The sequence below is a fragment of the Scophthalmus maximus genome, chromosome 15 (genome assembly GCF_022379125.1).
Source record: "Scophthalmus maximus strain ysfricsl-2021 chromosome 15, ASM2237912v1, whole genome shotgun sequence".
In the NCBI taxonomy this organism is placed as follows: domain Eukaryota; kingdom Metazoa; phylum Chordata; class Actinopteri; order Pleuronectiformes; family Scophthalmidae; genus Scophthalmus; species Scophthalmus maximus.
The window spans coordinates 20,206,888-20,212,887 of record NC_061529.1 but is presented as its reverse complement, the minus strand read 5'-3'; positions in this window follow the sequence as shown (position 1 = coordinate 20,212,887).

Sequence of the window (6,000 nt, the reverse complement as noted above, 5' to 3'; positions counted from 1 at the left end):
CGGTACACAGGTAAGCAAAATAGAGAGGCAAAAGTACAATCCAGGAGTAGGCAAAATCGATGGTCGGAAAAACAGGCAAGGGTCAATGAACAAGTTAAGAAGAATTCAAGAGCTGGCACAAGGTGAAACAAGTTTTGTGGTCTGTCACAACCAGAAATGGCTGCTCAGTGCCCTCCAACCAGTGTCTCCATTCCTCCAAAGCTGTCTTGACCGCTAGCAGTTAATGGTTCCCCACATCATAATTTCTCTCAGCAGGAGACAGTTTCTTCGAGAGGAAAGCGCAGGGATGCAGTCGAACATCTACGGGGGATTTCTGGGAGAGTACGGCCCCGATGCCCACACCTGAGGCTTCCACCTCCACCACAAACTGGAGTGACGGATCCGGGTGAACCTGGATGGGGGCAGAGGTGAAGCTCCTCTTGAGTCTCTTAAATGCAGTTTCTGCTTGAGGGGACCAAGAGAAAGGCACGTGGGGAGAGGTGAGAGCATGAAGTGGGGCAGCAGTGACACTATAGTTCCGGATAAACTTTCTATAAAAATTAGCAAACCCCAGGAACCCCTGAAGTTGCTAACGACTGGAGGGTGTAGGCCAGTGGGCCACAGCACTGACCTTGCTCGAGTCCATCTGTATACCAGCAGGTGACACAACAAAACCAAGGAAGAGAACAGTGTTAACATGAAATTCACATTTCTCCGCTTTAACATGAAATTCACATTTCTCCGCACGTGGCGTACATGCTGCATGGGAAGTTTCGTCAGGAGAAAAAAATCTAAATGTCATCAAGGTAGACAAAGACAAATTTGTTCAGCATGTCGCGTAGTACATAATTAATGAGGCCCTGAAAAACTGCTGGAGCATTAGTAAGACCAAATGGAATGACCATATATTCATAATGACCACTGGGCGTGTTAAAAGCAGTTTTCCATTCATCCCCTTCCCTTATCCTCGCCAGATGATAAGCATTTCTAAGATCTAACTTAGTAAATACTTTAGCGTCTTTTAACAGTTCAAAAGCAGAGGAAATAAGAGGAAGACGGTACCTCTTTTTAACAGTAATGTCATTGAGTTTTCTGTAGTCAACGCAGGGCCGAAGAGTTTTATCCTTCTTGTCCACAAAAAAAGAATCCAGCTCCTGCAGGTGGCGAGGAAGGTCTGATGAGCCCAGCAGCAAGGGCGTCGTCAATGTATCTTTCCATGGAGAGCCACTCCAGTGAAGACAAGGTGTAGAGATGACCCCTAGGAGGCGTAGGTCCATGCAGCAGTCGTAGGATCTATGCAGCGGAAGAGACGTGGCCTTGACCTCGTTGAACGCCTCCTTCAGGTCCAGATAACACAAGGGAACATCGGAAAGATCAGGAAAGTCCCCCTCCCTGGAACGAGGAGGCTGCCCGGGGATGGTCCTGGAAGATCCCAGCAAACTGTTCCTCGACGGATCCTTTATGGGCTCAGGAGAAGATTCATGCACTAAACAGGTGAGTTTGCATTTATTCCCCCAGGAAATTACTTCCCCAGTAACCCAGTTAATGTGGGGATTATGGTCAGAGTATGCAGAGAAGAGTCGAGGAGATGAAAACTGATGGTTTCAATGTGATTACCAGCCTCAATGGTTGAGTTCGGTGAGTTACCCTGCACAGGAGGCGCCCATCCAGTGCACTAGCCGCCCATCCAGTGCACTAGCCTCCAGAGGATCTTGAAGCCATTCACGTTCCAGCTTAAATTCATCAGCCAGGTGAATGTCCATGAAGCTCTGATCCGCTCCTGAATCAACCGAAGCCTGCAGGGAGAGACGCTGGGAATGCACCAACAATTGTACAGCCGTGAGTTGAAGAGAGGGAAGGCTCATAGGAGCGGTACAGCTCACCAATGTCCTCTCTTTCACTGGTGAGCTCTGTCTTTTACTGAATAGCTGTTCAGCAAACACCTCCCCTCCTCTCGGCGGCCCTGTCGTTCCTCCAGGCTGAGTTTGGATCGACCGACGTGCATTGGCTCCTGCGAAGTGACAGGTGGCGCTGTGGGCTGACTGGACCCGCCGAGGGGGAAGAAGTCCCGAGTGGAAGCCAAGGAGCCCTGCTGCTGCCACTGCTGGGAGGGGGACCGAACAGCAGCCGATCTCTGCTCTCGCTCTCTCTCTCTCTCAGCCTAGCGTCAATCTGGACAGCCAGGGAAATCATAGACTCGAAGTCGGAAGGCAGGGTTAGTGGAGCCAACTGATCTTTGAGAGCATCTGACAATCCATTTCGAAAAGCATACAACAATGCAGCCTCATTCCATTCACTTTTGGCAGCCACAGTTCGAAAGTCAATAGCATAATCCATAACAGTGCGATTATCTTGTTTCATTTTTGACCAGGTTCTGTGAAGCCTCACGGCCAGGATTGGAGTGATCAAACGTGCGGGACAGAGCCTCCATGAACCAGACCGCCCTCTTGCAAACCGGAGAATTCCGCGACCATTCTGCCGTGGCCCAAGCCTCCTCTCTGCCCAACAGGTGCGTGATGATAAAGGCTGCTATTGAGCGTTCTGATGGAAAGGAATCCGCTTGAAGTTCAAAATGCAGACCACACTGAATCAAAAAAGGTTTACACTTCTCTGATTCTCCCGAGAAATGTTCCGGTCTCGCCAGGTGGATGAATGGAGATGCCGTGGCGGCTGTGGCCATAGGAGTTCCTGGAGATGCTGACCAGGAAACAGACTCGGCAGGCACAGTAGCCGCGGCAGGAAACAAAGAGTCCAACCGAGCAACCAGATGTTCAAACCGGGAATTTAAGGTGTTCACCTGTGAGCCCCGAGATCCCGGAACCCAGCGAAGACGGAGTTGAGTTCACCCTCATACTGCAAGATGCGCTCCTCTTGCTTCTGAAGCGCTGCACGAAAAGGATCAGAGCCCACTGAGTCCATTCTTGGCCAGTTAAATATCAGACCCGAACTAGAGGGAGGACTCAAATGCAGGCTCGGACACAGGTCGGATCAGATTTACGGGGTTTATTCAGTCTAAGTCAGTATACGGGTAAACAAAATAGAGAGGCAAAAGTACAATCCAGAAGTAGGCAAAATCGATGGTCGGAAAAACAGGCAAGGGTCAATGAACAAGTTAACAAGAATTCAAGAGCTGGCACGAGGTGAAACAAGGGTAGCATACACAATAAACTGGCAACGAGTACAGAAACACAAAGGGCTTGAATACACAGACTAACATGGGATAATGAGACACAGGTGAAACACATCAGGGCGGGGCCAACAATCACACGAGGGGAAACAACATGACCGGAAGTGGGATCTGAAACAAGAGGAGTTGTGAGACACCAAAATAAAACAAGAATGCAAACAATAATAAAAACAATAAGGAACAGAACCTAACTCAAACATGAGACCTGACAATGACAGGGACGGGTGGAAAGAGTTTTTGCTTTCCATCTGATTAAACTTCAGGTAACAACTAAATTAAACAATAATGCATGTGTATTTCATAAAACAAAGAGGTTCCATTGTGTCCCAACAGTCACCTTGTGGTGTTATGTGGAGCTTCTTAAAGCCATTTTAAATTACTGCTGACAACAATGTTGGGAACATTTGTCTTCTATTTGTTGCAGTATCTACAACCAACAACCAAAAAGCAAAGAGCAACATCTGGGACTATGACATCACAAGGTCCAGGAAAATCACATCCATCTCATTCAACCCCAACAGACATTAAAAAACTGTCATTGGCCAGGGGCATGACAGCAGTGCAAGTGATGGTGATGATGATAAAGTTTGGAATCATCTCAAGCTTTCTAATGATCTCCCTTACTCCTGCTTTGAAATTATTGATCTGACCAGCGTAGTTCCTATAAACTCCCCACAAACAGAGCCTGAGCATGCCTGATATGAGATGTTCCAGAAGTAGATGAGGCAGACATAGTTGTATGGGATCCAAATGATGACATGGCAGAGCAGATGGTGATGAGACAGTTGTGATAACATGGAATTACTGCATCAATGAGGATGTCACAGAGGTAATGTGATAAGATCAGGAATGTTTTGGGATAAGGAGGTAGAAATACTTATACAGGTATAAAAACAGTTAAAATAGACAAAATAGAGACATATACAGCTATATCAATTAATTAACGTAAATAGTTTGGGTAAGATTTAATAGTAAATTTGATTCTATTAATTTAACAATTAAATTGTGCATTCCTGAATTACCATGCCCTATATTTTTATGGCATGCACTGTTCTGTTCCCCACTTATTCCATGGGTAAAGAACTCAAATAACCAACAGTGCTATGAAACACTTACAGTAATTACAGTAATTGCTTATGCCCCTTTAAAATTAGTTAAATTGCAAAAAGTCCTTTTGACCTTATTCCTTGTGCTGCAGAGTTTATAAACACAGATTTGTGGCTTTGTTATGCTTTCCTGTCTCTGAAATTTTACGAGGCTTGTCATTTTTCAATTTCTCAAAATCTACGTGGAATATTTACAGACTATCTCATGAGTGGCCCTATTTTTAACTAGAAGATAGGCTGATGTAGATGACAGAAAGAGTTTCATAAATTAGAGTCTGCAGTCACGTCATGAACTTGTAGGATCAAACTGTCTGTTGTCAATTAGTACTGTACACTTAATTCATCCTTCAGAATCCTGGGCTGAATGGAGTACTTGTTCAAGATTTACAACTTCAGTTGACTTCAGCTAACTGCCAGCCTACACTAGATGTGCAGTCCATACATGAGGAGGCAGTGCAAACTTCACAGGTGAGATGCACCACTGCAAGCAATCCTGAACACATACATTTCTGTCTGTCAGTCATCTGATACTCATGTTCTCAGCTTTGAGAAACGTGTATAATATCCTGTTCCTGCAAGGCTCTGGGGGAGCTGTCAGGTCTGAGAAGGTAACTGCGATGATATCGTAGTGAAGTATTTAGGTTGATCTTCTCATGGAAAGATGCTTATGATTTGCATTATGGGAAATATAGGATCCATTTTTATTTCGACCTTTACACAAACATACAGTACTAAATGTTAGGATATTATGGCCTGTGCTTCATTCATTGACCACACTGTTTTTGTTATCTGTATGTTTTGTTATTTTAGCAGGACATTGGACTGAATTTCTCACCACAAGATTTGCCTTCAAATTCAAGTAGGCAGCTTTCCCCATCAACCTCAGCTGGCAAATCAGGAAATCCAGAGAGTCCACGACGTGCATCCATTTGCAGGATAAAGGTTGTTGAAGATCTTTTGGCTGTATATATGGACAGTAGCATAATGAATTTGACTCTAAAGATAGACTTTGTAAACTAAAGAGCTATTGATGATGCTGGAGTATCAAGGGAGGTTTACTCTGCATTCTGTGAGCAATTTCTTGAACAGTGTGAAGGGGAAACAGAGCGAGTTCCTAGGCTGAGGCCAGATTTTGGTGAGGTAGAATGGCAAGCAATTGAACGGATCTGGGTGAAAGGATTACCAGACTATGGTGTCATGCCAGTGAGGCTATCAAAGGCTTTCATTTTAGCTTGTATCCATGGAATTGACTGAGTTGATGCAAACATCCTGATGACATTGTTTCTCAGCTACCTTCCTTCCATTGAGAGATCAGTTGTTGAGAGCTCTTCAGGGCACAATGGAGGAATGATGAAGAGGACTTGCTTGACCTTTTTACAGGGATGGGTTCCCATTTTCTACCTCCAAAGAACAGCATGAATCCTGCCATAGAAACATTGGCTCATATAGCCATTCTCCAAGAGCCAAAATATACAGTTGCTTGCTTCTCTCTGGCACTTGTACAGCTGAAACTGTCAGACACGTAAAGTCTGCTGTCTCTGTATGAGTCAAAGAAGGCTACAAGCAAAAGAGTGTCACAACTGTTGGAAACAACAAAGATGGTGCTGTCTCAGAGAGAACAGGCAACCTTTAATCATCTCCAACATTATGTGAAAAATGCTGACCAAACCCAAGTTGAAAAAATCCTTCGTTTTCTGCACTGGTTCCTTTGTCATATGTGCTATGCTT